The sequence below is a fragment of the Tachyglossus aculeatus genome, chromosome 1 (genome assembly GCF_015852505.1).
Source record: "Tachyglossus aculeatus isolate mTacAcu1 chromosome 1, mTacAcu1.pri, whole genome shotgun sequence".
Lineage (NCBI taxonomy): Eukaryota > Metazoa > Chordata > Mammalia > Monotremata > Tachyglossidae > Tachyglossus > Tachyglossus aculeatus.
In genome coordinates, this window is record NC_052066.1 from 41,681,987 (window position 1) to 41,708,333 (window position 26,347).

At 41.9% G+C, this 26,347-nt stretch overlaps 1 protein-coding gene, 1 non-coding gene and 1 pseudogene across 2 annotated transcripts in view; 1 reads left to right on the forward strand and 2 right to left on the reverse strand.

The window, feature by feature from the left end:
- The window catches only part of LOC119930739 (schwannomin-interacting protein 1), an 823,807-nt gene that overhangs the window by 709,874 nt on the left and 87,586 nt on the right, over positions 1-26,347 (reverse strand). The window lies entirely within an intron of this gene.
- LOC119935008 lies at positions 4,297-4,434 on the forward strand. The gene has a single exon (XR_005453061.1). It is a non-coding gene; the product is annotated as a small nucleolar RNA SNORA7 (small nucleolar RNA).
- Positions 18,999-19,133, reverse strand: LOC119936119 (annotated as a pseudogene).

Sequence of the window (26,347 nt, forward strand, 5' to 3'; positions counted from 1 at the left end):
AAGACATTAGGTGAGGAGCTCAGATTCAGTTGGCAACCCTAAGCACTGTCTTTAAGACTTCCCCAGGGCTTAGAACAGTGCTTGACACATAGTAGGTGCTTAACAAATACCACCATCATTATTAGTCATTCATACAGCTTTATACAACACAGACTGGTTAGCTGTTTTTTTAAATCTATCAGTGGTATTTATTGAAAACTTACTGTTGTGTGCAGAGCACTATACTAAGTGCTTGGAAGAGATAATACAACAGAGCTAGTAGACACATTCTCTGCCCATGATGAGCTTATAGCCTAAAAGATGAGCTGGCTATCAGCCATCCGGTCCAGTTATGACACCAGTCACCATCCAGACACTTTTATGTCCAGTATTTTTATTTTCAACACCCATGCCCCTCCGCTGAGACTTCCGCTGCTGAGTTCAGAAGCAACAACCAGGCTCACACAAGGCCGGAAGGAAATTTCAAAGGCTTTGAAGTCTGTTAAGTTGGTTGGTTGGGGGCAGGGGTGTGTGTGTTGGGGGCTGCCCTCCAAAAATGCTCCAGTGTGGGTGAAATTGCCATACTTTTGCAAAATTATATCTGCCACATCATTACTTTACGATGCATACCCGGCATAGAGTGGGAGATGCCAAATGGGTTTCACAGCCTGGAATTCTCTCATGGAGGCAGTCGCCACCTGGTACCAACTTCATGCTCCTGCTAGATTTCTCTTCCTCTTGTTGTGAAAAGAATACAGAAATGCCCTTGTGTCTTCCTCAGCTGAGGTTCAGAGAAAACCAGTCCTCCAGTCAGTCAATCATACTTATTGGGGGTTTACTGTGTGCAGAGCACTGTACTAAGTGCTTGGGAAATTACAATACCACAATATAACAAACCAGGCAAGAGCCAACAAACGTAAGAATATCTAACATAAACTTCCTCACCTGATGCAATATCTTCAGATCAGCAATAAAGGGAGAATTCAATCGTATTTATTGAGCACCTTTAAATTGGGAAGGTCATGATACACGTTCTTCGACATAAAGTCACCGAATTCAAGTGGTGGATAAATTCCTTACATGCAATTAGAGAGAAATACCAGGGTAAACCCCAAACTCAAAATCATGTAGCCCTTGGTATTACTTCAGAATTATTTGATTTTCCCTTTTCATACACTTGCTAAAAAAGTAGCCCTTCCAACTCCTGAACCGATTGTCTTTTTTTATAAATAGTGTAATTCATTTCCAAGTGGAGAGAGCTGCTACTAATGTAAAATAATGATTCTCGTTTCTAATGTTATGGCCCACAGAATAACTATGCTGACATAACTTTAACTGCACGTACTCCAACAAGAAATCATTACCATAATTCTGATGTCAGTGTCTGTCAGATTGGCAAACTATAATCGAGACTGAATCAGACGATAAGGCCAGATAGGCTATAAACTAAGGTTATCGTGCCCTAGGTCTAAAAGTGTGCATTTGAAGATAGATGGAAGTTTTAAGGAAGTGTGAGAAAGGAAGAACGATGTCACAATCTCTGCAGGTTGCCCTTGTTTGAGCAGAACCTTCTGGTTTTTCACATGCTGCAGACACTTAAAAGGAAGACTTTTTTTGACACTGAAAATGGTTGCCTAGCAACTATTTCCAGCATTACACAATGTTCTTCTGATTTCCACCTGCCGAAGATAAACATCAATAAAATTATTTCTTTGCAATCAGAGACATAGCAAACTGAGCAGTTCTTCAGAATGCATGTCGAATGCAAGAGATTAGAACCTTAAAGACGTATTTTTACACACTTATTAAAGGCAAAAAGTATTTTCTTCTGAAATGTTCTTTATCAAAATGAATGTGTCAACTCCCATAGGTTTACTAACTGTAACTAAGACACTGCCTCGTTTCAATAAATTGTAGCTGATAGATCAAATTGAAACATTAGTTCACTATGCCCAGAAACAAATATTAAATGTTTGCCTGCCTGAACAAAAACCATTCCTGGTAATAGCAGCAGAAGTTGAAGTGGAAAGCATGTTTATGCAGCTAGCTACTTGACTACCTCATAAACTTCAATGGAAAGGAAAATATTCCTATAATTCACTTACCCAAAGGTACGTTGTACCAAGCAAAACATTGTTTATTAAGTTGGATGTGTGGAGTTACTATATTACCTTCAAGCTGCCTAGTAATTGTTGAACTTGCGACACTCCCAGAATTGTCTTCCCCCAATTCCCTACACCCCAATTCCCTCTTTAGATATAGAGAATTATTTAGAAAGAATGCTCTCTGGAAACAAAAGGCACTTGCCATTTTAGTGACAAAAAAATATATTTTGAATTAGTCTTACACCTTCAGAACAAATTTGAACACTTGTACAAAGATGAGTCAGGGGATGTGAGTAGGTATTCATTTTCAGTTAATCTTTTTTTGAGAACTTATTGTTTGCAGAGCACTGTACTAAGTGCTTGGAAGAGTATGATATAACAGAGTTGGAAGACATTCATTAATTCATTCAATCGTATTTATTGAGTGCTAAATGTGTGCAAAGCTCTAAACTAAGTGCTTGGGAGAATATAATATAACAATGAACAAACACATTCCCTGCCCACAGTGAGTTTACAGTCTAGAGCGGGAGACAGAAATTAATATAAATAAATTATAGCCATGTACGTTAAATGCTGTGGGGCTGTGGGAAGAGTGAATAAAGGGGTACAAATCCAAATACCAGAGCAACACAGAAGACAATAGGAGAAGAGGAAATAAGGGCTTAGTCAGGAAAGGTCTCTTGGAGGAGATGTATTTCTTAATTTTCATAATAATATCATCATACCTAATAATCATCATACCTAATATCATCATCATCATACCTAATAATTGTGGTATTTGTTAAGCACTTACTATACGCCAAGTACTATGCTAAATTCTGGGATAGATACAACATAATCAGGTATCACATAGGAGTCACAGCCTAAGTTGGAGGGAAAACAGGTACTGAATCCCCATTTTGCAGATGGGGGAACTGAGGCACAAAATAGTTGAGTTCATTCATTCATTCAATTGTATTTATTGAGTGCTAAGTGTGTGCACAGCAGTGTACTAAGCACCTGGAAAATACAATTCGGCAACAAATAGAGACAATCCCTACCCAACAACGGGCTCACAGTCTAGAAGGGAGAGACAGACAACAAAACAAAACAAGTACTTACTCAAATTCACACAGCAGTCCAGTGGTGGACCTGGGATTAGAACCCAAGTCCTCTGACTCACAGGTGCATGCTCTTTCCATAGTTCACCACAGAGAAGCAGCATGATTTAGTGGAAAGAGCTCTGGACAGAGTCATAAGATCTAAGTTGCAAACCTGAATCTGTCACTTGCTTGCTCTTTGACCCTGGGCAAATCACTTAATTTTGTTATGTCTCCATTCCCGTAACTGTAAAATGGGGATTAAACATAATAATGATGACATTTGTTAAGCACTTACTATGTGACAGACACTGTACTAAGCACTGAACATCTTTTCTTCTTCGCCCTTTGACTATGAGCTCCATGTGGCTCATGGATTTTGTTTGATCTGATTGTACTGTATCTCCCCTAGTGCTTAAAACAGTGGTTGGCACATAGTAAGTGCTTAATAAATATCACAGTTATTATTACCATAGCTCAAAGACTTAAAGAAGATCAAATCCCAGATTCTGAAATAAAATCCTGGGATAGGTAGCAATCAATGATTTATTGAGTGCTTACTGTATGTAGAGGTCTATACTAAGGACTTGAAGGACTACAGTCATTTCCCCTGGCCTGGAATGCCCTCCCTCCGCACATCCGCCAAGCTAGCTCTCTTCCTCCCTTCAAAGCCTTACTGAGAGCTCACCTCCTCCAGGAGGCCTTCCCAGACTGAGCCCCCTCTTTCCTCTCCCCCTCCTCCCCCTCCCCACTCCCTCACCTTACCTCCTTCCCCTCCCCACAGCACCTGTATATATGTATATGTTTGTACGTATTTATTACTCTATTTATTTTATTTGTACATATTTATTCTATTTATTTCATTTTGTTAATATGTTTTGTTTCGTTGTCTGTCTCCCCCTTCTAGATTGTGAGCCCACTGTTCGGTAGGGACCGTCTCTATGTGTTGCCAACTTGTACTTCCCAAGGCTTAGTACAATGCTCTGCATACAGTAAGCACTCAATAAATATGATTGAATGAATAAATACAGTACAATAGAGTTGGTAGACATGTTCCCTGCATACAAGGTACTTACAAATTAGGGTGGGGAAGACAGACATGAAAATAAATTATGGATATGTACATATATGCTCCCCTCTCAGGGTAGCACCTGGAGAGCTTCCAGTACTCTACCAGTCTCAGCTATGGGAGGGACAGTCACGCAGAGGCCTACCCATTCCATTCCTAGCTTGGCCAGTGGCTAGCCCGGGGAAGGCAATCTGCTACAAGTCAAAACTTCCCTGTGCTGGGTGGCATGGGAGAGACTTGAAGGCAGAGACCCGAGTTTATGATGCAGAAGGCAGCAATGATAAACCACTTCCATGTTTTTACCAAGGAAACTCTATGGATACACTACCAGAATGATTGCAGGAGCAGAACGGGGCATTCTAGGAGAGATGTGTCAGTGGTATCGCTATGGGTCAGAAACGACTCAACGGCATAAGACAAGATAAGACATATATGCTGAGGGCTGAGATTGGGGTGAATAAATCAATAAATCAATCACATTTATTGAGTGTTTACTTTGTGCACCTTTGTGAGAGTACAATGACAATATAACAGACACATTCCCTTCCCACAACAAGCTTACAGTCTATAGAGATATACAGATATTAATAGAAATAAATGTATTATGGGTATGTACATTGCTGCAGGGCTGGGAGGGAGGATGAATAAAGGGAGCATATCAGGGCAACACAGAGAGAGTGGAATAAAAGGGAAAGAGGGCTTACTCAGGGAAGGTCCCTTGGAGGAGATGTGCCTTCAGTAAGGCTTTGAAGTAAGGAAGAGTTAAGTGTCTGCCGGATATGAAGAGGAAGGGTGTTCCAGGCCAGAGGCAGGATGTTGGAGAGAAGTAGGTGGTGAGACAGATGAGACTGAGGCACAGTCAGTAGGTTGGCATTAGAGGAGTGAGGTTTGTGGGCAGGGTTGTATTAGGAGAGTAGTGAGAGGACACAGGAGGGGGCAAGCTGATTGAGTGTTTTAAAGTCAATGGCAAGGAGTTTCTGTTAGAAGTGGAAGGGGATGAGCCACCACTGGCGGTTCTTGAGGAGTGGGGAAACGTGGCCTGAACATTTTTGTGGGTAAATGATCTGAACAACAGAGTAAAGTATGGACTGGAGTGGGGAGGCACAGGAGGCAGGGAATTCAGCAAAGAGGCTGATACACTAATCAAGGAAGGACAGGATGAGTGCTTGGGTTAATGTGGATTAATAAAGAGTACAAATCCAAGTGCAATGGTGACACAGAAGGTGAGGGAATAGAGGAAATGAGGGCTTAGTAGGGCAAGGCCTCTTGTAGGAGATGTGATTTTAATAAGTCTTTGAAAGAGATGGGGTGGTGAGTTATGGTCTGATGGATAGGAAGCGGGAGGGAGTTCCAGGCCAGAGGGAAGACCTGGGTGAGGTGTCAGCAGCAAGATAGATGAGACGGAGGTATAGTATGTGAAAAGAGAAGCAGCATGGCCTACTGGATAGAGCATAAGGCTAGGATTCAGAAGGACCTGGGTTCTAAACTGCCCTGCGACCTTGGGAAGGTCACTTAACTTCTCTTTGCCTCAGTCACCTCGTCTTTAAAATCAGGACTAAGACTGTGAGCCCCATGTGGGACGTAGACCGGGTCCTGATTACCTTGTATCTACCCCAGTACTTAGAAGAGTGCCTGGCACATAGTAAGAGCTTAACAAATACCATAAAAATCTCCTCAAAAATCTCCAGTGGCTACCAATCAATCTGCGCATTAGGCAGAAACTCCTCACCCTGGGCTTCAAGGCTCTCCATCACCTCGCCCCCTCCTACCTCACCTCCCTTCTCTCCTTCTACAGCCCAGCCCGCACCCTCCTCTCCTCCACCGCTAATCTCCTCACCGTACCTCATTCTCGCCCGTCCCACCATCGACCCCCAGCCCACGTCATCCCCCGGGCCTGGAATGCCCTCCCTCTGCCCATCCGCCAAGCTAGCTCTCTTCCTCCCTTCAAGGCCCTGCTGAGAGCTCACCTCCTCCAGGAGGCCTTCCCAGACTGAGCCCCTTCCTTCCTCTCCCCCTCGTCCCCCTCTCCATCCCCCATCTTACCACCTTCCCTTCCCCACAGCACCTGTATATATGTATATATGTTTGTACATATTTATTACTCTATTTATTTATTTTACTTGTACATAGCTATTCTATTTATTTTATTTTGTTAGTATGTTTGGTTTTGTTCTCTGTCTCCCCCTTTTAGACTGTGAGCCCAATGTTGGGTAGGGACTGTCTCTATATGTTGCCATTTTGTACTTCCCAAGTGCTTAGTACAGTGCTCTGCACATAGTAAGCGCTCAATAAATACGATTGATGATGATGATGATAAAAATGTAAGTTGGCATTAGAGGATCAGAGTGATCAGAGAGGTAAAATAGGAGGGGGAAAGATTTTTGGAAAAGAGGCTACCTGCCCCATTTTAGGTAAGACACAAGCCTGTTTTGAGGTCCTGTCCTGTCATCTGAAAATAGGTAGACAGGACACCTTGAGATCCCCCTTTTTTTGGCTGGGGTGGTAGGAGGGGACTTGAGAACAGTAGTGGCAGCAAAATAACAAATAAGTGCTACTCTTCTTTCTCTGCCCTTTCCTCTTTCTCCTCTTCCCCCTCTGCTTGTATGTCACTTCATTGTCTTTTCTGTGTCGCTCTGCCTCAGTCTTTGAAGATGTGGAGATTGGGGGTCTATAAGATATAAATGGTAAGGAAATTCCAGGCCAGAGGGAGGACATGGCCAAAGAGCTGGCAGTGAGAAAGACAAGTTTGAGATACAGTAAGTAGGTTATCATCTGAGGGGTGAAGTGTGTGGGCTGGTTTGAATGAAGTGCATGATCAGCCAGTAAGGTGGTGGTGGGGAAAGTGATGAAGTGAATTAGCTTCCTACACCCTGAGTTACATCCACTAGGAGTCATCTCTAATAGTTCCATGTTTATTTAGACCCTTCCTCAGCACTTGGGTACCTGTGATTAATTACTGATTTAATCTAATTAATTGTAAACTGTCTAATAATAATAATAATTTATTTTATTTTGTTAATATGTTGTGTTTTGTTGTCTGTCTCTCCGTTCTAGACTGTGAGCCTGTTGTTGGGTAGGGCCTGTCTCTATATGTTGCCAACTTGTACTTCCCAAGTGCTTAGTACAGTGCTCTGCACACAGTAAGTACTCATAAATACGATTGAATGAATGAATAATAACAATGAAATTTGTTAAGCATTTAATGAAAAGTGAAGAGAAAGAACAGTAGCACTTATTTATTACTTTGCTGCCACTACTGTTAAGTGCTGGGACCGATACAGGGTAATGTTGCTGAATTATACTTCCCATGTGTTTAGTACAGTGGTTTGCATGCAGTAAGTGATTAATAAATACAATTGAATGAATAATGAGTTAACTGAGACACAGAGAATTTAAGTGACTTGCCAAGGTCAAATAGTAGAAAAAGTGGTGGAGCTGGGATTAGAACCCAGGCTCTCTGCCTCCTGGGCCTTTGCTCTTTCCACTTTGCCACGTTGCTTCACAGCCAATCCACGGATAGACTGTAAACTCTTTTTGGGAAGGAAACGTGTCTTGTACTTCTGTTGTACCTCCCCGAGCACTTAGTACTGTGAACTGCTCTAAGAGGGCACTCAATAAATACCATCACATTGGAAATTTCTTGTAAATTAATCCCCAGTTGATTTTTTTGCCCCCCACCCACTGCAATTGACGTAAGACAGGATTTCACCTTTAGAATGAAGTTAAATAATCTTCATGGGTGTTAACCTCAGGCAGTTTAAGAGTGATTAAAAGACTGAATCAAAGAAAGAGAGAGATCAGTACAGGCACAAGGAAGCTAAATAATAAACTTGCACACATACAAATAGAAGGGGATTCACACCCCAGTTTAATTTTTTAAATACTTCAACAATTTATAGCTTTCTCTATTTTGAACAGAATTTCTTCCTCTTTGGGCCAAATCATTGAAGTTTTATGGTGCTCCACTAGGCGCAATTCAAACTGTTACCATTTAATACTTTGTAGATGGAATCTCATTGGTGAATATTCAAGAGTAACTCTCAACAGAGAAAAGCACCTTATTGGAAATAAATACATAAAAAACCCCAGCTAAAAACCTTTAAAGTGAACACAAAAGCATACCCTACAATAGAGGCGATTCACTTTCAATCTCTAAAAGCAGAGGGATATGGTTCATATGAATAATTCAAAAACAACCACAGACAAATGATTCTGGTTTTATATGGAAATATGAAATTCTCTAGAGTCCTCAGCTCCTTGTATTATAGCCTGATTCTCATTGAATGCAGTTTTCTCTGGGGTTATTTCTTTTATGAATGAGCAGTCAATAAGGCTGGATCTGCATATGATAGCTTTTATGTTAGGGCCTAAAGAGAAATCATTTTTATCTCTATTCATTTATCCTTGTAAATTATTCATTAACATGAATTGGGTAATTGGGTAAAATTTTTAAATAAGCAAATTAGTCTTCATTTGTTTATGTGAATTATTTAATGTTCACTAGCTTTACAATAAAACATACAAGAAGATTAATCCTGTTCTAAAGGCTTATGTTCTCAGAACAGACAAGACACATGATTTTCAAAAATGGGATTGTGGTGCCAACATTCCTTGGCAGGCAGAGCTTGGGCACTGTATTGTGCCCTCCTCTTTCTTAATTACGGAAATGCCTTTGGCCATGTAACCAAAATGCATTAAATAGAAAAGCAGAAATCTTGAGAAATAAAAAGAATAATGATAAAGATATTTATTTAGCACTTCCTATGTGCCAAAGCACCATGCTAAGCACTGGGGTAGATGAAGAGCATCAGAGCGTGCATGTGACAAAGGGTCATTTGAATGAGTGTGATAGTTTAAAAAAGGAAAAAAATACATATATATTTCCTCCAATTGTCTTCCACAAAATACACTGATTAGGTTTCCTGGGTTCTTATCAAGATATGCCAAACAAATCTTGAGTTGTAATGGGATGATAATTTTACAGTGTCATTGAAACAAAGGCTATTTCAGTGTCATGGCTAATTCTCTGCACATAATTCACCCCAGTGTGATTTAAATTTGGCAGTGATAGGAGGAAAACAGAAACTATCACTCTAAGAAATGGATGTTAGGCGATTACTCAGTAATAGTGAAAAATGAGAATCTTCCACTTATGTAATCACTTAACATCCATTTCTTAAAGTGATGGATTACCTGGGAAGCACTATGGTCAAGTGGAAAGAGCACAGGCCTGGGAATCAGAAGGCCTGGGTCCTAATCCCCACTCTGCCACTTGCCTGCTGTGAGACTTTTGGTAAGTCACTTAGCTTCTCTGGGCCTCAGTTTCCTCATCTGTAAAATGGGGAATAAACCCCTACACCCTCATATTTAGACTATGTGCCTCGTGTGGGACAGGGTCTGTGTCCAACCCGATTTTCTTGTATCTATCTCAGCATTTGGTACAGTGTTTGGCACATAGTAAATGCTTATTATTTCCTTGTTATTTTCAAGTAGATGCTGTCCTTCTCTAATGGTCTACTTTCTGTATTGAGCCCTACTGTTGATACTGTTGAAAGAGCACTGCTCTGTGAATCAGTTTTCCTTTATTAATCTCTTTCCCCCTACTCTTCCTCTGTCTCCCACCCTGCAAGACTCAGTTCTGGGTCTCTTATTCTTCATCTACACTCACTCTCATTCACTTCCATAGCTTCAGCAACAATCTCTATGTGGATGATTCCCAAATACGTCTCTAGCCCTAATCTCTCTCCTTCTCTGTAGTCTTCTATTTCCTCTTGCTTTTAGAACATTTCTACTTGGATGTCCCCCTCTCAGAGTTGCACCTGGAGAGTTTCCAGTTCTCTATCAGTCCTGACTGCGGGAGGCAGAGTCAAGCAGAGGCATTCCATTCCTAGCTTGAGTAGTGAAAGTGGAGGCAAGTGGAAGGCAATCTGCTACAAGACTAAACTCACCTGTGCTGGGCAGCAGCAGCATGGAAGAGAGTCAAGGGTGAGACTCAGGTTTACTATGCAGAAGGAGGTAATGGTAAACTGCTTCCGTATTTTTACCAAGAAAACCCTATGGATACAGTATCAAAACGATTGTAGATAGAGGTGGGGCATTCTGGGAGAAGTGTGTCCATGGCGTCTCTATGGGTTGGATACAACTCAACAGCGTAAGACAATGACAACTTGGATGTCCCTCTGACACCTCAAACTTAACATATCCAAAACTGATCTCCTCATCTTCCCACTCAAACCCTGCCCTCCCCCTGACTTTGCCACCATGGCAGATAGTACCACCATCCTCCCTGTCTCACAAGCTTGAAACCTTGGCATTATCCTCAAATCATCTCTCTCATTCAACCCATATATTCAATCTGTCACCAAATCTTGCCAGTTCAGCTTTCACAGAGTGCTAAAATCCTCCCTTTCCTCTCTGTCCAACCTGCTACTCTGCTAATCCAAGTGCTTATCCTATCCCACCTTGATTACTGTCTCAGTCTTCTCAGCTACTTCCATGCCTCCTGACTCACCCCACAGCAGTCCACACTTCACCCTTTTGCCCAGATCATTTTTCTCACAAACCATTCAGTTCATGTTTCCCTACACCTTAAGAACCTCCAGTGGTTGCTCATCCACCTCTGCCTCAAACAGAAGTTCCTTACCATTGGCTTTAAAGCACTGAATCACTTCACTGCTGCAAGCTTCCTCCTACAACCTAGCCCTTACAATTTACTCATCTAATGCCAACTAACTCAATGTTCCTCAGTGTCATATAGCTCTCCACTCACCCTTCACCCACATTCTGCCTCTGACCTGGAACTCCCCCCCTCACCCCTTTTGTATCCAACAGATAATCACTCTCCCCACCATCAAATCCTCATTCAAATCCCACCTCCAAAGGGCCTTCTCCAACTATGCCCTCATTTTCCCTTTTCCCTTTCCCTCTGGGTCTCCCTTGCCCTTGGATTTGTATCCTTAACTCACCCCACACTCAGCCCAAAGCACTTATGTACAGATCAGGAATGTACTTATTTGTATTAACTTTATGTAACTTCTTTAATTATGTAATTTCTCTGTGACTCAATTCCCTCATCTCCTGTCCTCCCTCCTACTTAGACTCTGAAACCCATGTGAGACCTGATAACATTGTATCAAGTGCTGAGTACCGTACTCTGCATACAATAAGCACTCAATAAATACGATTGAATGAATATATCTACCCCAGTGCTTAATACAGTGCTTGGTACATAGTGCTTAACAAAAACTATCACGATTATTATGAACACACAGCTTTGCAATTGCTGTCAAATAAATCTCAATAGCAATTTTGATCTCATAGAAAAAGATGGAGATATTTCATTTTACATATCATGTCAGACTGTTAGTAGAACATCTTAAGCATATCTTAGTATTCCTAATTGCTAAATCAAGTTCTTTCCAATAGCTTTGAGGTTCTACTTTTTTTTTAAATGAAGATTTGAACCATACCACAATTCGCAATCATTTATGTTCGTATCTTCTGCAGGGTAAGAACATATCCAGTTATTCCCTCTTGGGAAGGGGAGGGAAAGGGGAAAGAATGAAATATGGTGAATCACAGAAAAAATGCACTGCTTCTACTGATCCATTTCTGTTTCTTCTGCAAATATGTAAGTTCCTAATGCCTTAATGAATATTTTAAACTCAGATAAAAGTCCTGTTGCACATAAACAAGCCATATGCTAGACATGTATCGTCTCCTTTCAAAACTACACAATCTCACATTTAACCAGATATTTATGGGGAAATGCATATTTTTAATCCAAAGTAGGCCTAATGCAGCACATTTTACAAATCGCAAGCCTGAAAAGAAAAGTTTCAGATTTTAAACTGTAGAATGATGCTACTGTTCCATTTGCACTTCAGAATATTTTACCACCATAGAAACTGAAAACCCTATGATGACCAACAAGGATCTTCCAGCACTGAGTGCACTTTCTTCTTTTATTGTCATAAATGTCATTTTGTCAATTATTTATGATAAAACCTCACAATACACTTTATAATCACAATGAAGTCTTAGTAATCTGAACCCACGTGGCAACTCTCAGCTATTTTATCCTGGATGAGAAATGTGATGGGATCTTGAGGTTCCAAGTGAGAGTTATAGAGCTTATAAATTAATGAAGTGAGAATTAGCTCATATCCATTACCTTTGAGGTAGATGACACAAGTGCATGGGTTCGCACATCCTCAACCTAAAGCATACCCGCAGAATCAAAGAGGTCTGAAAACATAAGAGAATAAGAAATGCCCTTGCTGACCCAGCAGTGGATCATCCTGCCCAGGATATTCATATTCAATCTTATTTATCGAGAGCTTACTGTGTGCAGGGAGCTTACGATTAGTACTTATAGTTTGGTTACAGTAAATTTAGTAAATTGGGAGAGTACAATATAACAATAAACAGACACATTCTCTGACCACAACAAGCTTACAGTTTAGAAGGGAGACAATATTAATATAAATAAATAAATTACAGATATGTATGTAAGTGCTATGAGACTGGGGGGGATGAATAAAGGGAGCAATCAGGGTGACAGAGAAGAGAGTGGGAGAAGAGAGGAAAGGGAGGTTTATTCAGGGAATGCCTCTGCACACAGAAAGCATTCAATAAATACTATTGAATGAATAAGGCTATGAAGTGGGAGAGAGTAATTGTCGACTTAACATCTGTAAATATCCCCCCTCTTTACCCACAAATTTCCTTTTTTTAAGCCATTATATAATGTTTGTCCATGAATTTAACAGTGAGCCCTTTTCTGCCACTTTACATTCATTCTATGTTGTACTGTACTCTCTGAAACACTCAGTACAGCAGTCTACACACAGTAAGCACTCACTAACTACCACGGATTGATAGACTGATTCTCTGCTCTATACTCAGCTCTGTCTTCTGCTTGACAACTTTTTGATTCCCCTTCACACTCCCACGCCCCAAACCCCCACCAATTGTTCCAAACTTTTCATTTCCTCCTGAAACCCTCTGTGTCCCCACTGCCATTCTGCCTGCCCCTGTCGACACTGTCCATACACCCTGTTGCTATAAAATAGGCAGCACAGGTGGAAATTTCTGAAAGTCTCACCATCACATTCTCACCATTCTACCTCCCATTCCTCCTCTTTATTCTCCTGCCTGCTGCCCCTCAAGGGGAGGTTTCTTAAATCTAATCCACCAGCTTTGTGTCCATCATCAATAACCTATTGATTCATTCAGTTGTATTTACTGAGTGCTTACTGTGTGCAGAGCACTGAACTAAGTGCTTGGAAAGTACAACTCAGCAATAAAGAGAGACAATCCCTGCCCACACCAGGGTTACAACTCTTCCTGGAAGCCCTCTCAGATTAAGCTCTCATCACCCAATCCTATTTTCCCTCTGAAATACCTACTGCCTGTACTATGCACTGAATCCTACCCTCTAAATCCATAAGTACTCCCCATCACCCCCACTCCTATGGCATTCATGTAAATATCATATGCTCAGTTGCTTCTCAGCCTATCAACTGTATTTACTGAGTACTTGTGCAGAGCACTGAAGTAAACGACTGGGAGAGTACAACACAACAATATAAAAGTCACATCTCCTGCCCACCATGGAGTTTACAGTCTGGAACTTACCTGTAATCTTTTTAAATGTCTGTCTATCTGGTTAAACTGCGAGCTCCTTGAGGGGCAGGGATCCTATCTACCAACTGATTTGTACTCTCCCAGGCACTAAGAATAGTGCTCTGCACAAAGTGCTCAATAAGTACTACTGATTGATTAATATACCTCTTATTACATTCCCTCACACCTTCCTAAAACACAAGCTTCCCCCTTTCCCCTCTGTCTTACTAATAGTATCTTTAACCTCTTTCCCTGAACTCTTGTCTTAAGCCTTCAAGTCATTTCCAACCCATAGGAACACCATGGACACATCTGTCCCAGAACACCCCGTTCTCCATCTGCAATCGTCTGGTAGTGTATCCATAGAGTTTTCTTGGTAAAAATACGGAGGTGGTTTACCATTGCTGCCTTCCACGCAGTAAACTCGAGTCTCCGCCCTCGACTCTCTCCCGTGCCGCTGCTGCCCAGCATGGGTGAGTTTTGACTTGTAGCAGATTGCCTTCCACTCGCTAGCCACTGCCCAAGCTAGGAATGGAATAAATAGGCCTCTGCTTGACTCCCTCCCGTAGCCGAAACTCCCCAGGTGCGACCCTGAGAGGGTGTTTCCAGACCTAGCCCCTTCTATAGTTAAAAATACTCATCTTCCCAATACTAAATCCCACTTCCTTCCAAATTACTCTATATTCCCACTCCCATTACTACCCAAATTCCTTGGAATGAAGTGTATACATCTGCTGCAATTATTTCCTCCCCACCAAATTTCTTCTCGAAACACTACTTTTTTCTATCCCTTCACTCCTGAGATCTCAGCGTCGCCAATGAGCTTCCCGAAGCCAAATCCACTGGTCTCTATACAATCCTAATCTTTCTTCTCTGCTGGTTTCTATGCTATGGACTATTCCATCTCTCTTGAAATAATAATAATAAAAAAATAATGATGGCATCTGTTAAGTGCTTACTATGTGTCACACACTGTTCTAAGTGCTGGGGTAAATACAAGGAAATCAGATTGTCCCACGTGGGGCTCACAGTCTCAACCCCCATTTTACAGATGAGGTAACTGAGGCCCAGAGAAGTTAAGTGACTTGCCCAAGGTCACACAGCAGACAAGTGGCATAGTGGGGATTAGAACCCATGAGCTCAGACTCCCAAGCCCAGGCTCTTGCCACTAAGCCACCCAGACCTTGGTTTTGTTTAGAAGGTCATCACCTCATTCTTCATGCTGGAGGAGCAGCATGGCCCTTTGGAAAGAGCACGTAACTAGGATCCAGTAGGTCTGGGTTCCCATCCTGTCTCTGTCATTTGCCTGCAAGTAAAATGGCAAGTCACTTACCTCCTCTGTGCCTCAGCTTCCTCATCTGTAAAATGGGGACTAAACACCTCTTCTCCCTCTCATTTAGACTGTTAGACCTGTGTGGAATGGGGATTGTGATCGATCTATTTATACTGTGTCTATCCCAGTGCATATAGCACAGTGCTCAAACACCATTATTATCATTATTATTACCTTTGCTCATTTTTAATTGTATTTGTTAAGCCAGCATTTAATATAGTGCCTGGCATGTAGTAAGCACTTAACAAATACCTGCACATATTAGTATTATTACTTATTTACTTATTAAAACAAATAATTATTATCCTTAATATTATTATTACTCAAACCTTGATCAAATCTGCCACCCTGACTAAAAGTTCTACTGGCTCAGATGACAGGGATTTCCTTTAGTGTCTGTGTTCTACCTTTAATTTATTTTAATGTCTGCCTTCCTCACTAAATTGTAACCTCCTTGAGTGCAGGGATCATGTCTCCTGACTCCAATGTATTGCATTCTCCCAAGTGCTTAGTACAGTGACCTGTAAAAAATAATAGATCAACAGTGCTTATTGAGCACTCACTGTGTGCAGAACAATATACTAAGCCCTTGGAAAGTACAAGAGTTGGTAAACACTATCTCTACCCTTAAAGAACTTCCACGATAAGTTCTCAGGAAAAACCATTGCTTCTTCCATTAGACTGCAAGGCCTTCGATAACAGTTATCATGCATATTGCTTCTACTTCAGTCCCACAAATACCTAGTATGGTTCACTGTCCCCTGTAGGTGCTGAATAAAAATACTGTTCATTGATTTATTTTTACTAAGCTGATTGTCTAAAGACCTGCACCATCTCTGACTTACTTAGCACTGCTATAGAGTGCCACACTCTCAGGATTAGAATCTATTCATTAAATAGGTGGTCACAGTTCCTTTGACAGTGACCAAAAAGTTATCTCAGTACTACAGTGAAGAAGCCATATTCGTTCATTCTCTCGTACTTGAACTTTTACTGTGTACAGAGCACTGTAGTAAGCGTTTGGGAGAGTATAACATAACAATAAATAGAGGCATTTCCTGCCCACAACAAGCTAACAATCTAAATAAATGAATTATTCATTTTACATTGTGAGCCCATTGTTGGGTAGGGACTGTCTCTATATGTTGCCGACTTGCACTTCCCAAGGGCTTAGTGCAGTGCTCTGCACACAGTAAGTGCTCAATACATGTGATTGAATGAATGAATCTGCTAACTCGGTGGACTGGATATTTGAGCAGATGGGCCATTAAGCCACATTGTAGTATTGTCTGCCTATTTTCTACCTTCTTGGCTAAAGCTCTTTTATTAAATAATAAACAGTGTTGATTAAATGAGATGTAATTACAACAGAATCCTGCTGACACCGAGACCAGATGATCACTAGAAACATGCCCAATCAATTTTAAACGTTTGTCGTTTCTATCTCTCTTCTGCCTTGTATAACACCAAAACTATCTCATTTCCTGTATTTCAAAAGAGGGATTATAGTTTGATCCTAAAAATCGGTCAATTCTTGCATCCAACTGATAAAAACATAGCATAATCTCCAGTATCAAGGACAAACTGAACCTTTACATAATTTTGCAGAGAACTCAAATCTTGCCTTTTTTCTACTACTATTATTATTGCATTGATTAAGCACTTATTTGTCAAGCACCATTTTAAGCACTGGAGTAGATACAAGATAATCATGTCAGACAAAATCCCTGTCCCATCTGGGTTTCAGACTAAGCAGGAGGGAGTAAGATTTCTTTTGCAATTTACAGATGAGGAAACTGAGGCCCAGAGAAGTTAAATGACTTCCTCAAGGGCAAAGCTGGGGTTAGAACCCAGGTGTTCTGACTCCCAAGCCTGGGTTCTTTCCAAAAGGCCACATTGCTCCTCTACTCCATCACCTCTCTCTTACAACTGTTTGGCATTCTAATGTACTAACTATACAGTGCTATCATTCCCTCCCAATCCATTCTTGACCAAGTGCCTCAGCCTCTACTTTCTCAAACTTATCAGTCACTTTTGGTCAATTTGCTCCTTTCCTTTTTTTTTAGCTTCAAACCAGGCATGTATAGAGAAGTTTCCATCTCCCTTTCCCATTCTGCCTTATTTCCCGATTCTGACAGAAGATGCAATAGAATTCAGCTTTATACAGGCATGAGCAAACATGATCTGCCAGATATTTGGATTTGACTGGCTGTGAAAATGCCATATCTGACTTAAGGCCTTACCTTTCGTCAAATTGAAAAGTGAACGGAAATGGAGAATAAAATTAGATAATAAAAACACTTTTTTTCTGTCACTGCAAGACAGATTTATTATTATTGTGCTGTCAAGTCATTTCCGATTCATAGTTACTCCATGAATTTACTTTCTCCAAGACGTCCTGTCCTCTGCCGTAATCCACAACTTTTCTAACTGTTCTTCCGTTATTGTTGTTCTGGTCTCTATCCATCTAGCTGCTGGTCTGCCTCTTCCATGTTTTCCCTGGACTTTTCCTAGCATTAGTATCTTCTCCAGAGAAGTAGTCCTCCTGATTATGTGTCTAAAATATGTTAATCTAAGTCAAGTCATTTGTCCTTCCAAAGACCACTTTGGCTTTATTTGCTCCAAAATCCAATTGTTTGTTTTTCGGGCAGTTCACGTTATTCGCAAAAGCCTTCCCCAACAACAATATTTCAAAAAATCGATGTTCTTCTATCCTGATTTTTCACTTTCCAGCTTTCAGATCCAGACACTGTCACTGGAAATACCACAGAGTTGACAATTTGTATTTTTGTGGCAGTAGTTACATCAGCACATTTCATGACTTTTTCCAGGTTCTTCATAGAAAGTCTTCCTAATATTAATCTTCGGTGTATTTCTTGGCTACTAGTTCCTTTACTATTGATTATGGATCCCAGGAGAGAAAAAAATTGTCAACTATTTCAGTCTTCTCTCTGTCCACTACAAAAGTGTTAAAACTTCCAGTTCTCATGATCTTTGTCTTCTTGACATTCAGATATAGGTCCATCTTTTTGCTCTGTTCCTTAACTTTTTATAAATAAGCCAGATATATAACAATTTTATAATATTTATAAAGATTAATAATAAGACAGATTTAAGCCACTCCAAATTCATCCACACCTGTTATAACTCTGCCTTGTCTTCCACTTAGCAACTTTACTTCTCAATCAGCTCTCTCTCCTACATACACAGTGTGAGTGCCAAGGGGTGTGAAGGTGTTGATGTAATAATAATAACTGCGGTATTTGTTAAGGGCTTACTATGTGCCAAGAACTGTTCTAAGCACTGGGGTAAATACAAGGTAATCAAGTTGGACACAGTCCCTGTCCCACCTGGGGCTCACAATCTTGAGCCCTACTTTACAGATCAAGTAACTGAGGCACAGAGAAGTGAAGTGACTTGCCCAGGTCACACAGCAGACATGTGGCAGAGCTGGGTTTAGAAATCCACATTACTCCCAGGCTCTTGTTCTGTCCACTAGGCCATGCTGCTTCTCTAAACTTGGTTAGATGCCATGAAGTAGATGCCTGGGAGGAGCACTGTGGCTTAGTGGCAAGAGCACCAGCCTGGGAGTTAGAGGACATGGGTTCTAATTCAGGCTCAGCCACATGTGCCCTGTGTGACCTAGGGCAAATCACTTAACTTCTCTGTGCCTCAGTTACCTCATGTGTAAAATGGGCATTAAGGTGGCGAGACCCATATGGGACAGGGACTGTGTCCAATCTGATTACCTTGTATCTACCCCAGAGCTTAGAACAGTGCTTGGCATATAGTAAGCGCTTATCAAATAGAACAATTAGTATTATTATCATTATTATTAAGTAGGTGTCAGTGCCTTAACCATATATGTGTTATATAGGCCACTAGGACCTTTTCCATTTTTCTCAAGAGGAGTGCTAACCTTCTGTCCTTTCACACAACACAGGTAACTGAGGCCCATAGAAGTGAAGTGATTTGCCCAAGGTTACTCAGAAGACAAGTGTCAGAGCCAGGATTAGAACCCAGCTCCTTTTGACCCCATGGCCTATGTTCTATCCACTAGGTCATGCTGCTGAAACTGTGGGGACCACACTGGGCTGATCTCTAAGTGGAGCAAATCTCAAGACAAGGGCCTTTACAAAGAAGATGAACAGTTCTGAAATCACATATATAAAAACACTAACCAGGGTTGGGTTCTTACAAAACCTAGCATTAAGGAAACTTCACACTGTAATACTCATGTTTTGCAAGACTACCGTGCATAAACAGTTTATTCACTATCTTGAAAACCTAGCCCAGATGGCTTCACATAAATATAAGCTTAGAACAGTGCTTAGAACATAGTAAGCGCTTAACACATACTATTATTATTATTATAAGATAGTCCCTAATTTCATTCCAACAAAAAACACATATTGAGAATGTGTGTTATGGCAGAAGTCTCTAACTATTCTCACTTCAAATCCAGGATAATAGCTTGCCACACTGACAATCAATCATATTTACTGAGGACTTTCTGAGTACAGAGCAGTGTATTAAATGCTTGGGAGGGCCCAATATAACAATATAACAGAGTTGGTAGACATGTTCCCGGGCCACAACAAGCTGACAGTCTAGAGGGGGAGACAGACATTAACATAAAAATATAAATTACGGATATGTACCTAATGCTGAGGGAGGGGTGAATAAAGGGAGGAAAATCCAAGTCCAAGGGTGATGCAGAAAGGAATGGGAGAAATCTGAACCTACTGATACTATGGCCAGTTTCCTTGACTAAAAGCACTTGCAGGCAGGAATACTAATATTAGTATTCAGGCAGGGCCCATGTCTAATTCCTAGTGGTGTTCTCTTTCTCTGCACTTAGTACTTTGAGTTCTAAGGCAGACTGGAACATTTTATCCTCTGGCTTGTTAGATGAAATCCTTCGAGATGATCTGGTAAACATGTGGTTTATATCAGACCCTGATCGATTGTCTTTACAGTTTAAATGACGAGGTCTTCTGACCTTCTGGCCAGGGGAGTTGTCAGGAAAGAGAGAAGAAAGACTTTCCGTGAAGGTGCAGAGGAAGGGACGCAGGCCGATAGTGGGGATGTGGATCCGTTGAGATGGACTGTTCCACGGGGATGTGACTGGGTGGTCTCCTCCACTGCACTGAGGTGGGGCCACAGACCGAAGCCATTCTGACCCGGCTCTTCGGGAGGGATCGTTTCCTCCAGGGCATTTTCTCCCGTGTCTCCCGGCCCCAAGGGGACAGAGAGAAGAAGTGGAGGGGCTGTGTGGGTGGAGGGGGATGAGTGTGTTTGTTTCCCTCAGCTCCAACCGAAGTGTCTCTGAACCGGCTCCTTGGGGAAGATTCTGTTTCCCCTCCAGGGGCCAGCGAGGCTGCTCAGGTAGGAGCAGAGGAATGGACATCCATCTCCCCATTCGTTAGCCCAGACTCCAAAGCGGAGGCAGAAGCAGAGTAGCCCTTCCTTCCCCTCCTTTCAAACCATGAAACTGCCTGGGACTCCTCACCGAACCCCAATAGTGAATGCAGCATGGGTCTGGGATCAAAAGGTCATGGGTTCAAATCCTGGCTCCACCACTTGTCTGCTGTGTGGCCTTGGGCAACTCATTTCACTTCTCTGTGCCTCAGTTACCTCATCTGTAAAACGGGGATTGAGACCGTGAGCCCCACATGGGAAAGGGGTTGTGTACAACCCTATTTGCTTGTATCTACTGCAGAACTTAGTACAGTGCCTGGAATAATAAGCACTTAATAAATACCACAATAATTATTGTTATTATTACTGCATATCCCTCAAACTTTTGATACTCACCCCACCCCAACAGTACTAATATAAACATTATTATACTCAATTATTTCCCCTATTCCTAATCTATTTTAATGTTAGCATTCCCCTGTGGCCTGTAAGCTCCTCCAGAGCAGGGATTGTGGCTATCAACTCTGTTGTAATGTACTTTCCCAAGTGCTTAGTTCAGTGTTCTGCACCCAGAAACTGCTCAATAAATATTATTTATTGATAAATGTCAAGGGGAATGTTCTTATTATTATGAGAAGTACTTTGAGTTCTTATAACTATTGACTTATTTTGGTAATAAAAGCGATTTATGGGATGGTAGGGTGGCCATTTGGCTGGTTTTATATCAGACACCTGGTTTTCAGCTGGGCTGGCTCCTCTGCAGTATGGCTATGGTACCAAATGGTTCTGTATCTGGTGTGTTTATTTTAAAGCACCAACGCTTCCTCTGCTGTGGCTCCTGACTCCATCTCCCCAGGCTGAAAGCAGCACGTGATGTTCAGAGGGACATGGTTGGGCAAGGCATTGCCTCTGGAGAAAAGGAAGAGGTAAGGTGTTCCCCCCAAAAAGCCCTCTACATTTGGGCCAACAGGGCATACTTACACAAAATGGATGCACCCGCTCTGCTGCATGCCCTATGTAATATATGTGATGTTGTAGTTCCCTGGCTAGTACTTTTAAATAATAATAATAATAATAATAATAATAATAATGGTATTTGTTAAGCGCTTACTAAATGCTATCATTGACAACCCTAGTAAGAAGCAGCATGGGCTCAAAGGAAAGAGCCCGGGCTTCAGAGTCAGAGGTCATGGGTTCAAATCCCTGCTCTGCCAATTGTCAGCTGTGTGACTTTGGGCAAGTCACTTAGCTTCTCGGGGCCTCGGTTACCTCATCTGTAAAATGGGAATAAAGACTGTGAGCCCCACGTGGGACAATCTGATCACCTAGTATTCTCCCCAGCACTTAGACCAGTGCTTTGCACATAGTAAGCACTTAACAAATGCCATCATCAGAATCAACTCTTAAATCATTTTTTTTCACTCTGCTGTGTAAAAACCCTCCTCCCCCAGACATTTTTTTAGTGGTATTTGATTTTTTTTGTTTTTTAGTTGTTGTTTTTTTAATGGTATTTGTGAAGGCCCTGTAGTAAGCACTCAGGTAGAAGCAGCGTGGCTCAGTGGAAAAGAGCATGGGCTTTGGACTCAGAGGTCATGGGTTCAAATCCCAGCTCTGCCAATTGTCAGCTGTGTGACTTTGGGCAAGTCACTTCACTTCTCTGGGCCTCAATTACCTCATCTGTAAAATGGGGATTAAGACTGTGAGCCCCCCGAGGGACAACATGATCACCTTGTAACCTCCCCTGCGCTTAGAACAGTGCTTTGCACATAGTAAGTGCTTAATAAATGCCATCATTATATTATTATTATTATTATTATCTACCCAGGTTAAACATTCTCCACCTCCCAAAGCCTTCATTCATTCATTCAATTGCTCAATTGAGCACTTGCTGTGTGCAGAGCACTGTGCTAAGTACTTGGGAGAGTATAATACAACAATGAACAGACACAGATGAGGTAAGTGAGGCACAGGGAAGTTAAGTCATTTTCCCAAGGTCACACAGCAGACAAGTAGCAGAACCAGGATTAGACCTAAGTCTGACTTCTAGTCCCATGTTCTATCCATAAAGCCACGTTATTTGTCACTGTTAAGCGCTTACTATGAGTCAAGCCTTTATCTAAATTCTGGGGTAAATGCAAGTTGATCAGGTTGTACATAGTCCCTGTACTAGATGGGGCTCGTACTCTAAGTAGGAGGGATAAGAAGTATTGAATTCCCATTTCGCAGATGAAGAAACTGAGAAGTTAAGTGACTTTCCCAAAGTCACACAGCAGGCAATTGACAGAGCTGGGATTAGAACCCAGGTCCTCTGACTCCTAGGTCTGTGCTCTTTCCACTAGGCCATACTGTTTGCCCACTACTGTAGACAACTCCTCTATCCTTACTGTCTCAAATTCAACCTGCATATTCATTCTATCATCAAATCCTGTCAGTTCTACATTCACAGTATTTCTAAAAACCACCCCTTCATTTCCCTCCAATCTGCTACTGTGCTGATCCGAGTACAGATATTCTGTCTCGACTACTGTATCAGCCTCCTTTCATTCATTCAATCATATTTATTGAGCGCTTACTGTGTGCAGAGCACTGTACTAAGCACTTGGGAAGTACAAGTTGGCAACTTATAGAGACGGTCCCTACACAACAGCGGGCTCACAGTCTAGAAGGGGGAGACAGACAACAAAACAAAACATATTAACAAAATAAAATAAACAGAATAAATACGTACAAGTAAAATAAATAGAGTAATAAATATGTACAAACATATATACATATATACAGGTGCTGTGGGTAGGGGACGGAGGTAAGGCAGGGGGGATGGGGAGGAGGATGAGGGGGAGAGGTAGGAGAGGGCTCAGTCTGGGAAGGCCTCCTGGAGGAGGTGAGCTCTCAGTTGGGCTTTGAAGGGAGGAAAAGAGCTAGCTTGGCAGATGTGCGGAGGGAGGGCATTCCAGGCCAGGGGGAGGGCTTGGGCTGGGAGTCGACTGCGGGACAGGTGAGAACGAGGCACAGTGAGGAGGTTAGCAGCAGAGGAGTGGAGGGTGTGGGCTGGGCTGTAGAAGGAAAGAAGGGAGGTGAGGTAGGAGGGGGCGAGGTGATGGACAGCCTTGAAGCCGAGAGTGAGGAGTTTTTGCCCGATGCGTAGGTTGATTGGTAGCCACTGGAGATTTTTGAGGAGGGGAGTAACATGCCCAGAGCGTTGCTGGGCATGCTCCTTGTTGAGCTCCCTGCCTCCAGTCTTTCCTCATTCTAGTCCATACTCCACTCTACCTGGATCATCTTTCTGTAGCTATCTCTCCACTCTTCACAAAACCATTGGTTGCCCATCCAACTATATCAAACAGGAACTCCTTACCATAATAACAATCATGGTATTTGTTAAGCGTTTTCTATGTGCCAGGCCCCGTTTCTTAGACTTTAAGCCACTTAATAAACTCTCTCCTCCTACCTAATCACACTTTTCTCTCACTCCTCCCAGCCCACACACTTCACTCCTCTAAAGCGAACCTACTCGCTTTACCTCTATCTTATCTATTTCACCACCAACCCCATTCTCATTTTCTCTCTCTGGTTTGGAACTCCCTCCCCATTCTTATCCAAAAGACTACCACTCTCCCCAACTTCAAAGCTGACTAAAATTATATCTACCCCAGAAGGATCCTTCCCTAACTTCTTTTTTCCCCCACCCTATTCACCATACCTTCTGCCTCACCTATGCATTTTGGGGCTGCACTTAAACTATTTATCACCCATCCCACCTTCAGCCCCACTCACTTTTATACATACTCTAGCTGTTATTTATTTTAATCTCTCTGTCTCCCCCACTAGATTATAAACTCCTTTAGAGCAGGGATCATGTCCACTGACTTTATTTTACTTTACTCTCCCAGATGATCTGTGCTCTGTACACAGTAAGTACTCAGTAAATACCATTAACTGATTTATAAACTGTTCAAACATTGAAGAATGTGCTTTTCCCATTTATTAATTGGGTACCTGGAATGGTGCCATACTTCTCTGGTATTAAGATTTAACCAAGACGGGAAGATATTCTCTTTTCTGTTATCCAAAGAGCAAGGTCAGCATCCCCAGAAACATTTCACTTAGTGCGGTCAAATGGGTATATGAATGAGCTACTTAGAGATGAACTGGACTGTTGGATTTAGGTTGTGATTTACTAACTCAAATCTTATCTTTCCACAGATAATTTTGCCTTTTTTATGGTATTTGTTAAGAGCTTACAATGTGCCAGACACAGTTCTAAGTGCTGGGGAAGATACAGTGAAATCAAGCCAGACACAGTTCCTGTCCCACATGGTGTTGATAGTCTTAATCCCCATTTTACAGATGAGGTAATGGAGGCACAAAGAAGATAAATCCCAGCGCCGCCACTTGTCAGCTGTGTGACTTTGGGCAAATCACCTCACTTCTCTGTGCCTCAGTTACCTCATCTGTAAAATGGGGATTAAGACTGTGAGCCCCCTGTGGGACAACCTGATCACCTTGTAACTTCCCCAGCGCTTAGAACAGTGCTTTGCACATAGTAAGTGCTTAATAAATGCCATTATTATTATTATTATTATTATTAAGTGACTTGCTCATCAGACAAGTGGCAGAATGAGATTAGAATCTCATTCATCCCCCAGGCCTGGAATGCCCTCCCTCTGCCCATCCACCAAGCTAGCTCTCTTCCTCCCTTCAAGGCCCTACTGAGAGCTCACCTCCTTCAGGAGGCCTTCCCAGACTGAGCCCCTTCCTTCCTCTCCCCCTCGTCCCCCTCTCCATTCCCCCATCTTACCTCCTTCCCTTCCCCACAGCACCTGTATATATGTATATATGTTTGTACATATTTATTACTCTATTTATTAATTTATTTTACTTGTACATATCTATTCTATTTATTTTATTTTGTTAGTATGTTTGGTTTTGTTCTCTGTCTCCCCCTTTTAGACTGTGAGCCCACTGTTGGGTAGGGACTGTCTCTATATGTTGCCAACTTGTACTTCCCAAGCGCTTAGTACAGTGCTCTGCACACAGTAAGCGCTCAATAAATATGATTGATGATGATGATGATGATGATGAATCCAGGTTCTTCTGACTCTAGGTCCTCTGACTCCCAGGCCCTAATCCTCTGAATTAAACAGGTCAGTTTTAAAATGTAATTTTGGATTTCTTTCCATGATTCAGTCAGGCTATATTTGCCTAAAATGTGGATGTATGAGAAGCAGCATAGCTTAATGGATAAAGCATGTGCCTGGGAGGCAGGAGCACCCAGGTCTAATCACGGCTCTATCCCTCGTCTGCTGTGTGACCATGAGCAAGTACCTTCACTTCTCTGTGCCTCGGTTCCCTCATCTGTAAAATGAGGATTTAGACTGTGAGCCCCATGTGGGACAGGGACTGTACCCAACCTGATTTCCTTGTATCTACCTCAGTGCTTAGAAGAGTGTCTGCCACATAGCAAGTGCTTAATAAATACCATAAGAAAAAACCAACAAACTGTGGCACCATGAAGCGTGGCTTAGTGGAAAGAGCACAGGTTTGGAAGTCAGAGGACATGGGTTCTAATCCTGGCTCCATCGCCTCTCTGCTGTGTGACCGTGGACAAGCCACTTAACTTCTCTGTACCTCAGTAACCTCATCTGTAAAATGGGGATTAAGACTGTGAGCCCCATGAGGGACAACCTGATTACCTTGTATCCACCCCAGTGCTTAGAACAGTACTTGGCACATA